Source organism: Myotis davidii, unplaced genomic scaffold, assembly GCF_000327345.1.
Source record: "Myotis davidii unplaced genomic scaffold, ASM32734v1 scaffold272, whole genome shotgun sequence".
Taxonomy (NCBI): Eukaryota; Metazoa; Chordata; class Mammalia; order Chiroptera; family Vespertilionidae; genus Myotis; species Myotis davidii.
In genome coordinates this window covers 489,072-500,804 of record NW_006283634.1, presented here as the reverse complement: position 1 = coordinate 500,804, position 11,733 = coordinate 489,072, and positions in this window count along the sequence as shown.

The following is an 11,733-nucleotide window of genomic DNA, read 5'->3' as shown; positions in this document are numbered from 1 at the left end:
GGGTGAGGCCAGTTTGGGGGCTTTGCAGTTCCTGTGGGGACAAAATAATGGAGGTGGTTGGGAAAAATCACCTACCCACCTTCAGTTTTCCTTAGAGAATGAAATAACTTTTGATTTTTTGAGGAAAGAGAAATAGATATTAGAATAAAAAAAAAATGTGTGTGTGTGTGTGTGTGTGTGTGTGTGTGTGTGTGTAGTTACATGTTGCTTGAGGAAAGTCTTTGTCAGCTCTTTAAGGAATTGTCACCATCTAGAACCCATTCAGTGAAGGCTTACTAAACCTTCAATAAACATTTTCTTACTGATTCTGAATAATAGTCAGGGCTACAATTTTTCCAGTTTGATTTATGCAGATAGATTTGTGAGGATGGGTAAAAGTAGTGTCTTTAAAAATTCTTTACACAAAAGAGCCACAAAAGTTAATTTTCAATATTATGATACACACACACACACACACTCACACGTGGCTTTCACACACAACCAGCTCAGAACAGAGAACTGTGGTCATCACAGCTGATGAGGACACTCTGTGCAAGTGGACAATCTCTGACTTGCAACAGTTAGACCCATGGTTTTTCAACTTTATGGAGATGCAAAAGCAATTACACATCCAGTGGGAACTGTAATTTGAATCTTAATCTTCCCCAGGATAGTGTTACATGGATAATCCATGTCATGAGTCTGGGCAGCACCAACAAGATGATTTTGTCCGACTGGAGGCTAATGCAGGTGCCCTGAGCACGTTTAAGTAGGTGAGGCTACACAGTGACGTTCGGTAGGTCAGGTGCATTGAATCCATTTTCAACTCATGATGGCTTTATAGGGACATAACCCCATCGTAACTCAAGAAGTACCTGTGTAGACATTATTTGTCATTGAAGAAAGACATCAGGGTCTAGCTCATTAATACCACTATGGTTCCAATCACACATTTCAGGTGATATCTTACAATCAACACATGTAAAAGGGGCCACTTAAACCAAGGAAGTTTATTCCCCAGTCTCAACATGGGGCCTGGTTCTCTGACTTGTGGTTCCCACAATGGCTGTGTTAGTCCCCCTCATCAGAGCATTAAACCAAAGCTGGCAGCTGCACTTCTAGCCATGCCCACCACATCGCCATCCTCTCCAAGGCCACGGCGAGTTTTTATTTCAGTAACAAACACATAGTTAAGTGTTCAAAATGTCAGTGGAACTGAAATGACCTTAAGGAAAGTGCCAAAATATAGGCATTTATCTTAAAGTATTGTAAAATTGTAGATGCTAAAGTGATGTATTTTATGATGACCTATCTCACTTGGGAGACCCACGCTGAAAGTTATCATCCTGCCTTTGACCAGGGCATATGTTAATGGGATTCTTAAAAGCAGGGGAAGAAAATAAAAGAATAAAATCTGCCACTGGAAGTAATACTGTCAAAGAGGGAGCCAAGGCTGGGTCGGAATGCCCAGCCATCTTGCCTCTAGGTTCTTTTCATCATTTAATAATCTAATGAAAGCATAGTGCTCAGCCATCCTGGACACTGTGCTTAGGGAAGAATTTGTTAGGGACAAAGCATAATTCTTGCCATCAAGATAGAGAAAAGCACAACTTCCAACCTGTGGCACTGCACTTATAACCTTCCCCCTGTGGCAGTAACTGATGGGGGGACACACCAGTCACAGAGGAAAGGTGGGCCGGGCTCACGCCTAGCCCCATGAAACAAAAAGAATGTGCTTGGTCATTCTAGTATCACCACACCCAGACATATCTCAAATCACTGGGGGTTTAATTTCTACTGTTTCCAAAGGGAAAACACTGGTACAGTAAGAAAGCACTATTACAAAGAAATTGGGATTGAATTCAAATGTCAAAATACACTTGCATAAAACATGGGGCTGTTTGTTGCTTGAACAAGTGGGAGGAATCAAATAACTCTCTGGGAAGAAAAAACAATGGACTGGAGGAGCCTCCAGCAAAACAGACAGCCAACCTCAAGAAGTCATTGCTCTGATGTGTTTTCACGAGATGTCAAGAATCTCAAAAGAGCACTTGAAAGATTTATGGTGCTGGTGGAGAAAAAATATGCTGCATTGAACCAAGTAAAAATCATTTTTGTTGTTTTTTCAAAATTACTGATCTTTAGACAGTAGAATGTTGGTACTCAAAACTCTTGGCACAAAGAGCGCAAGAAGGGATGGATGTTTGAGAGGACGTGAGCTCTCATGGAGCCCTGCAGTGCGGACACTGTAGCGGTCTCAGAAGGAGGCAGGGAACTGACACAGCCACAGCTGGTTGTGGAAGAGCAACCAGGACGCTGAGATTCAAAACAGTCATGCATGTGGTTGTTCAAGTAATTGTTTTCCTCACATGGACAAGAGTATAGTTATCTTAATTTAAAATTGTGTTTATAGTTATTGATCTTATTCTACTAAAATAGATGCTTTATAGCCACATTAATCTTGCAACATCAGTCTCTTTTGTCTTATTCTACTTAATCTATACAATAAAAGCCCAGTGACCATTAAGGCGGTATGACCAGAACGAACAGTTGCTATGATGTGCACTGACCACCAGAGGGAAGATGCTCCATGCAGGAGCTGCACCCTGGTGGTCAGTGCACTCCCACAGGGGGAGCGCAGCTCAGCCAGAAGCTGGCTCACAGCTGGTGAGTGCAGTGGCTGTGGCAGGAGCCTCTCCCACCTCCACGGCAGCACTAAGGAGCAGCAAGCCACGTGTTAAGGAGCAATAAACAGGCTGACGGTAAGGAGTGAGGGGTCCCAGACTGCGAGAGGTCACAGGCCGGGCTGAAGGACCCTTCCCTCTCCAGTGTACAAATGTTGTGCACCAGACCTCTAATAAAGAAATAAAATACTTCCTGATCCTAGGCACCACACTCAGACTTTACAAAATGGGCTCCCTGAGTTTTTATAACAACTCCAAGAAATGAGTTCCCTTATTGGCTTGGTCACTGACCAGCTGTGTGACCTTGCTTAAGTTCCTTAGCCTCCTGAGTCCATTGTCATCATTTTTAAAATGAGGATGGTAACCATCACTGTTCCTTCTCTGATGGTGTTCTTTTCTTCTATGTACATCCAACTTTGTTACCTATAGCATTTCCTTTCTCTCTAAAGAATTTATTTTAACATTTATTGCAAGGCAGGTACACAAGCAACAGATTCTCTCATTTTCTTAAAATATATTTTTATTGATTTCAGAGAGAGGAAGGGAGAGGGAGAGATAGAAACATCAAATATGAGAATCACTGACCAGCTGCCTCCTGCACACCCCTTACTGGAGATCAAACACACAACGCCCATATGTGCCCTTGACTGGGACCCTTCAGTCCTCTATCCCCTGAGCCAAATCAGCAAAGGCTCTCAATTTTTATTTGTTTGAGAAAGACTTACTCCCCCTTCACTTTTGAAGTGAATTTTAGGTTGGTGGATTTTTTTCTTTCAACACATTAAATATTTCATTAGAAAGGCAGGGCACTGGCACACACATCCACCTCTAGGCCTGAAAAGAGAGAACCCAAAGGAGAGCTGTGTGGGGAGGACCATGTGACAGGAGCTGGGACATTAGGGGACAGAATCAGCACCCTGACTTCCTCCCTCCTGCCTCATGCCGTTCTCCGCTGGTGCTGTCCCTGGGTGGATCCAGCCACAGGCCAGTGGGCAAACAAACCCTCCAACTTAATCCCTACAATCTGGCCCTGGGGTGAAGGGCAGAGCAAAAAAGGATGGCTAGTGTCTCCATGAACAGGGCCAGGAGAATTTACAGACTTGATGGCCTTCTCGTTTTGTTTAGTGCTGAGACTGTCCTTGGAACTGGACCAGCCCAATCTTTCTAATTTCTCTCTCTTCTCTTTTTCTTCTCTAGACTTGCCTTTTATTCATTTACCACTGATCTCCCCAAACTTCACATTTGCCACTTGTTTGCTCATTTTCATTGTGAAATCATTGCTTAAAAAGAGGGTTCCTCACAAAAAATGTATATGCCTTTTACCTTCCTTTTGTCAAATTTTTCCTGTCCTTTGAAGTGACCAGCCCCCCTTCTCCACAGGTATTATCTGACACTCAGCCAAGGTGATCCCCCAACGCTGACACCCCATAGAACATTTTGTCCCAGTCACTTAGCACTACAATAGAGACCAGCTCACATTGTCATCTAGTCTGTATGTGTACATGCATTCAGCCCTAACTTGATTGCAAACTCTTCAGAGGCAAGAAAAAACTGCTCTGAGTTTCACATCCCCCATAACTTCTAATGAGGCTTTATAAACAGTGCACACCAGACCTCAAATTCGAGAGCAGGAACCATGTCAAATTCAATTTTGCTTCCCCAGTACTTGGCAGTCAACACATAACACTGAGTGAGTAAATACTTAAGGTTTTATGAATTAATTATATTAAAATAACCAGTGAAAGTATGTTCTTTTACTAACTTACTAGAGATCCAGTGCATGAAATTCATGCACTTGGGTGAGGGGGGGGTCCCAGCCCAGCCTGAACCCTCTCGCAGTCCAGAGCCCTCAGGGGATGTCTGACTGACGGCTTAGGCTCACGGCTGGCTTCTGGCTGGGAGGCGCTCCCCCTGTGGGAGTTCAATGACCACCAGGGGGCAGCTCCTGCATTGAGCATCTGCCCCCTGGTGGTGAGTGCACATCATAGTGACCAGTCATTCTGCTGTTTGGTTGATTTGCATATTAGCCTTTTAGTATATAGGATTCTCTAAGTCAATTAATGAATTGCTCCTCTGATTATAAAAAAGTTTACAGTCTGTATATAAAATTGTCTTTGTTCATGAAATATAATCATTGAAATAAAAACATAATTTATTTTGAGTAATGTTAACAAAACATTACTAACAAAATATTGAAAGTCAATTATTATTGTTTGATGTTAAATAGTCAACCAACTTCATAGAATTGGAGATAAAGGAAAAGTACTATTTGTTTCATGTTTCAACAAACACTGAAAGGATGAAAACATTTCTGTTTCTCATATAGGACCCAGCGTATCTTGAACCACCATTGAACCATCTATACTAATAATAGAGGAATATTCAAATTGTCCAGGACACCGTCACAGTAACAACTGAACAGCAGGATGCATGGAGTGATCAGGCCAGCAGGGAGGCAGTTGAGGGCAACCAGGCCAGCAAGGGGGGCAGTAGGGGATGACCAGGCCAATGGGGGAGGCAGTTGAGGTGGCCAGGCCAGCAGGGTGGCAGTTGGGGGGGACCAGGCCAGCAGGGGGGTGGGCAGTGAGGAGCAACTGGGCCAGCAAGGGGGCTGTTGGGGGCAACCAGGCTAGTGGGGGGGAGGGGAAGTTAGGGATGACAAGGCCAGCAGACAGAGGCAGTTAGGGGTGATCAAGCTGGCAGGAGGGACAGTTAGGAGCCAGCAATCCCAGATTGTGAGAGGGATGGCCGACTGCTGGTTTGTGAGAGGGATTGTGAGAGGGATGTCGGACTGCTAGTTTAGGCCCAATCCCTGGGAGAGGGTGCACAAATTTCATGCACCAGACCTCTAGTATTTATCATAATGATGAATATAACTGTGGATATAACAACCTCAAAAATAGAAATAAAAGTCAGAAGGGACACAGTGGACTTAATCTAAATGCCTATGTTTGTTGCTCCATCAAAAACACATCACCATCAATTTTTGTGGGAATATATGAATCTGCTCATCACATTTGCAATCAAGGTGGACTCCATAATGATGCTTTTCAAATCCACCTACTCTCACCCCTTAAAAAATACTTTCTTCACACCTGGCCAGTGAGGCTAAATTGGTTGGGCATCATCCCATGCACTGAAATGTTGCCTGTTTGATTTCCAGTCAGGGCACATGCCTGGGTTTCCCACTCGATCCCCAGTAGAGAGCGTGCAGGATACAGCTGATAGATGTCCATTCTCATATCAATATTTCTCTCTTTCTTCCTTTCTCTCTCTCTAACAATCAATTTGAAGATGTTTAAAATAATACTTTCTTCAAAGACACCTTACTCAGAAATATCATATTAAAAAGATAAACATGGAGTAGTTATTTTTGTGAGAGATGGTGCTGAGAGCCAGTCAGTGTAGGGGGCAGTCAGTCTTCTACCAAAGTGACTAGAGGTAAAATGAGAAAATCAATGAGGAAACATTTGCAGGCATCTGCCATTGAGTAGTGAATACCACAGCCTTAGGGAAGAATAAACACTCAATTGTTCCCAGACAGGCGGGGTCAATACAATTTCTAAAACAGATTGTCACATTAAAAAAGCACCTGCCTAAACCGTTTGGCTCAGTGGATAGAGCATCGGCTTGCCGACTGAAGGGTCCCAGGTTCGATTCCGGTCAAGGACATGTACCTGGGTTGCGGGCACATCCCCAGTAGGAGATGTGCAGGAGGCAGCTAATCGATGTTTCTCTGACATCGATATTTCTAACTATCTCTCTCCCTTCCTCTCTGTAAAAAATCAATAAAATATATTTTTAAAAAATTAAATAAATAAAAATAAAAAAAAGCACCAGCCATGTTCAATACTCAAAATATTGGGCAGACACCACCACAAAACCAGGGAACCGAGATCACACTAATGGTCTCGAGGGCCCTGTTTACATTTTATAGAGAGCTTTGCCGATCTGCAGACGTTGCACTAACTCCTGAGAATTTTGTGTCAGAAACACATTCATCTACTTATCTCCTCAAGAGCACGTCCTTGCTGCTGCCTCACTTGCTCAAACAAGCCTGATTTTGTTCAGGCTTCAGGCTGAAAGGTGACCAGAGATCATGGACTAAGCCCTTAGGGCTGAGTCTTGATTTCTCTAAGCTAACAATGGCTATCCCTTCACTTCTGTCAACGCTGAGTTGAAAGGTGGACCACCATCATCCATTCTGGAAGCCATAAGAAATACAGGAGACAAGTGATTTACAGAGATGAAATGCCTGGCATGGTGATGACTGAGGGTGAATCTGAGGAGAAAGGCAGCATTCTAAGGCTGGTCCTAAGGGAACCAATCCCTGAGCCGTCTGTCTCCAGACTTCCTTTATGTGGCATAACATAATTATTGCTTAAAACCATTACTGATATGGATTTTAGATTACACACATTCTAAACCCTCTTAATGTTAACAGAGGGTAAGACCAAACTCTCTAACCAAGTTTCATGAAACGAATTCCAACTGTAAGAAAAAAATTTCCTGTCTTTCAAAAATGGAGACCACACTCGAAGTCTACATTACTGTCAAAAATTCTGACAGTGCCTAACCGGTTTGGCTCACTGGATAGAGCGTCGGCCTGCACACTGAAGGGTCCCAGGTTCGATTCCGGTCAAGGGCATGTACCTTAGTTGTGGGCATATCCCCAGTGGGGGGTGTGCAGGAGGCAGCTGATCGATGTTTCTCTCTCATCAATGTTCCTAACTCTCTATCCCTCTCCGTTCCTCTCTGTAAAAAACCAATAAAATAAAATAAAAATTCTGACAGTTATTGGCATCCTCAAGTTCACTGATAGCTGCACTCAAAGCTTCCCATTTGCACTCTGATCAATGACAGAGGTGGAGAAATGATGACTTGGGAAATGAAAGCCCGTAAGTGAGCTTACTGCAGAAGGAGTGGGAAAATTACTAATGGAACAGGCTGCCTGGTGCCTTTACCCTCACCATTTCACATTCTGTCTGGTAGAAAAATTAAAAAACATTATAAAAAAAATGAAAGAATTGCAACACTAAGGCAGGAGTTCTGGAGAAGTTTCTGGAGATGAAGCAGGCTGTAAGGTAAAGCAAACCTATAGCTATGAGACATCAGTCCAAGAATCTGCTAGGCTTTCAAAGATTTTACCTGAACAATTATATTTATGTAAGAGTGATCCTTACAAATGAGAGATGGATTTTGGGAGAAATACGTATATGCCTGAGGGGCAGTGGCAGCTGAGACACTTTCTCCTGCTTAATTCTCTGATGAGAAAACTCATTTTTACAAAAATGAAAGCACAACCTTGGAGACGTGAGAAGATGCAGGTGATTGTGTGGTGTGGTGTTGAGTGTGGGGGGACTTATTGTTAACAGTTTTGGGAGGGATGAGATCACGTGACAGATACCTGGCAGGGGAGTTGTTTTCCTAATCCTATTAAGACCTTTGGGTGAAGGTCTGCGATTGATTGTAGAGCCTCTTGAAGGACATGGGAGAGTAGACTATGTCAAAGACCTCAGCACAAGGGAGGGAACACTCTTTGAGGTAGAATAAATTTGAGTCCTGGAAAATATTAAACAAGAATGTGACTTTAGCCTAAACCAGTTTGGCTCAGTGGATAGAGCGTCAGCCTGTGGACTGAAAGGTTCCAGGTTTGATTCTGGTCAAGGGCATGTACCTTGGTTGCGGGCCCATCCCCAGTAGGAGATGTGCAGGAGGCAGCTGATCAATGTTTCTCTCTCATCGATGTTTCTAACTCTCTATCTCTATCCCTTCCTCTCTGTAAAAAATCAATAAAATATATTTTTTTAAAAAAAGAATGTGACTTTAGTGATTATAATGTATCCATGCAGGTTCATCAACAGCAGCAAATGCACGACTCCTATGGGGACAACTCCTGCGGGGAGGCTGATAATGGGGAGGCTGTGCATGTGTGGGGTCAGGGTACCTTGAAAATTATGCTGCAGTGAACATGGGGTGCATATATCTTTCAAGTTAGCCATTCTATTTTCTTCAGATAAGTACCCAAAAGTGGAATTGCTCAATCATATGGGAGTTCTATTTTTAGTTTTTAAATAATCTGTATACTGTTTTCCATAGTGGCTGCACCACCTTACATTCCCACAAGAGTGTCTGAGGGTTTCCTTTTCTTCACATCCTAACCAGCACTTGTTTTTTATAATAACTTTTGTGTCAGATTTAAAAAATAATAATCTTAAGACCTATGTCAAGGAGCTTACCACCTAGTTTTATGTTTTCAAATCTTTAATCCATTTTGAGTTAATTTTTGTGTGTGGTATAATATAGTGGTCTAGTTTCATTCTTTTGCAAGTGGCTGTCCAGTTTTTCCAACATCATTAATTGAAAATACTACATATTCCTATTGTATATTCTTGGCCCTTTTGTCATAAACTTAGTGACCATATATACATGAGTTTATTTCTAGGCTTTTTGTTATGTTCCACTTGTCTATGTGTCTCTTTAATCCACTATGTTTCAATTACTATCTATAATAATAAAAGTATAATATGCTAATTAGACCAGACAGCCAAACGACCTTCCAGACATCATTCCAGATGTCCTAAGCCACAGTGGAAGAGGCCAAGTCAGAGGCAGTTACAGGCAATCAGGCAGGCAGATGAGTGGTTAGGGGTGATCAGGCAGGCAGGTAGAGGGGTTAGGGGTGATCAGTCAGGCAGGCGAGCAGTTAGGGGCATCAGGCAGGCAGGCAGAGTGCTTAGGGGCAATCAGGCAGATAGGTAGAGGCAGTTAGGGGTAGTCAGGCAGGCAGGCAGGTGAGCGGTTAGGAGCTAGTGGTTCTGGATTATGAGAGGGATCCCCCAGGGGGAATCTGGCCTAAACCAGCAGTTGGACATTCCCACAGGGGTCCAGGATTGCAAGAGAGTGCAGGCCAAGCTGAAGGACAGCCCCCATCCCCTGCTCCCGCCTCCCACTCCCCTGTGCACAAGTTTCATGCACCAGGCCTCTATAATATAGCTTGAAGTCAGGGAGCATGATGCCTCTAGCTTTGTTCTTTCTCAAGATTGTTTTTGCATATTTGTGGTTTTGTTTTTATGGTTCCATATAAGTTTTAGGATTATTTATTGCACATCTTTGGAAAATGCCATTGTAATTTTTTAAGTCTTTACTGTTGAAACTATTAATATGACTCCTTTTTCCCCCATTGACCTCTTCTAGCCCCCCTCCACTTCTCACCGCAGGCCTTCACCACCCTATTGTCAGTGAACATGGGTTACGCATATATGCATACAAATTCTTTGGTTGATCTAATGAATAAAATAAACTGATGAACAAAATAGGTCCAGAGACATAGAAGCACAGAACAGACTGTGGAACCTGAGAGCGAAGGCAGAGGAGCGTGGGAAGGTGAGAAGAGATCAACCAAAGATCAACCAAAAAATGCCGTTTTAATTTTGATAGGGATTACACTGAATATGTAGATTGCTTTGGGGAGTATGGACATTGTAACAATATCCATTCTTCCACTATGAACACAAAATATCTTTCCATTAATTTGTGTCTTCTTTAGTTTCTTTTATCAATGTCTCATAATTTTCAAGATACAGGTCTTCATCTCCTTAGGTATAATTATTCCTAAGTATAAACAGTATAATTTTTATTTTCCTCTAATTTATTTTAAAATAGTAGCATCTTTGCTATGACCCAATGTTTATTTTTAGTTATACCTCACATTTAACCTCTATGTGAAAATAAATGGCCACTACATTTAGTAATGATAAGAAATAGTTTCACTACATTAGTCATGATAAGAAGTATTTTCATATTGTAAAGAAACTATAAACTATATTAATTTTTAAGGACTGGGGAGATAATTAAATGTTAAGTTCTAATTCCATAATTATAGCAGAAAGATTTTTTTAGTATCTTTTTAAACATCTGAATATTCTAATATTTATATTTCATTTTTAAGAATAAAATAATTGTATGTATTTTAAACATAGCAGTTAAGATAAAATATATGCAGTACATAAAAGCAGAAACTTTGAATCAATGGATATTAAATCCTTTATTATTTGCAATTTAATTGAACCAAAACTCATTTCACAATTGTCTTTGATGTTTTGAAAGCTCTGTCTAATTAAATGAAACTAACTGTAATTAAATTTATTCTGATTGAAAGCCCTAAAAGTTCCTGGAGTACCATATTGGGCATTAGAAAAAAATAAGCTCCCTCATGTCAAGGATGTGACCTTCAATGGGGTTGCGAGAGAGGTCCAGAAGCAGAGCTAAGACAGCTGCAGAGGACCTCGGGACGGTCTGTATGTGAGCGAGCCAGGAGCTGGGAGGAATCAGGAGGTCTGGCCTGGGGCGGCCCTGGGAGGAGGGTGGCGTTCTCTATTGGGTGAAGCAGGACAGCCAGTGAGTTTAGAGAATGGTCCACCAGAAAGCCAAGCAGCACCCGATCTCAGAAATCAGGCGGCAGAGGGTCTGACACCCTGAAGACAAAGGCCCTGCCCTACTGAGGGGATTTTGCCTTTACTCTTTAAAATACCCCAATATTCTGCTTGGCCCAGAACTTACAACTAATCAGAATAAATTTCCATTTGAAATTATTGGCTGAGTTTTATTCTTGACTTAAGATGAAATTGCTATTCAACTGCCTGATGAAAAAGATGTCTCATTTCTCAAGTTGGAAGAACCATTTATCAATGCCTGTTAAGTTCCCCCAAATTTTCTCCAAATATATGATAAAACCCAAACTTTATTGGGTAGTATGAGTAAGATCTTCATGGCTCAATTATCCTCACCTAAAAAAGATACAATCAGCACTGTTAATGCAGATTAGAATATCTTGTAGATAAGAGATGGGGAAAAATGGGATTCCATGGTTGAGTGATTAACTTGCTTGCCGGGAGCCGGTCCATCCTTGCTGTTTCAAGGGACCTGGCATATATGGCATACTGTTCTTAATATGTTTGCTCACCTTCCTGGTGCTGTGTTTTAACCAAGGTCACCTATCCGAGAAAGGTTGTTTCCCCAGGTAGGGATTTTCCCCTGAAGTTAGGGAGGGAATAAAACCTTAACTAAG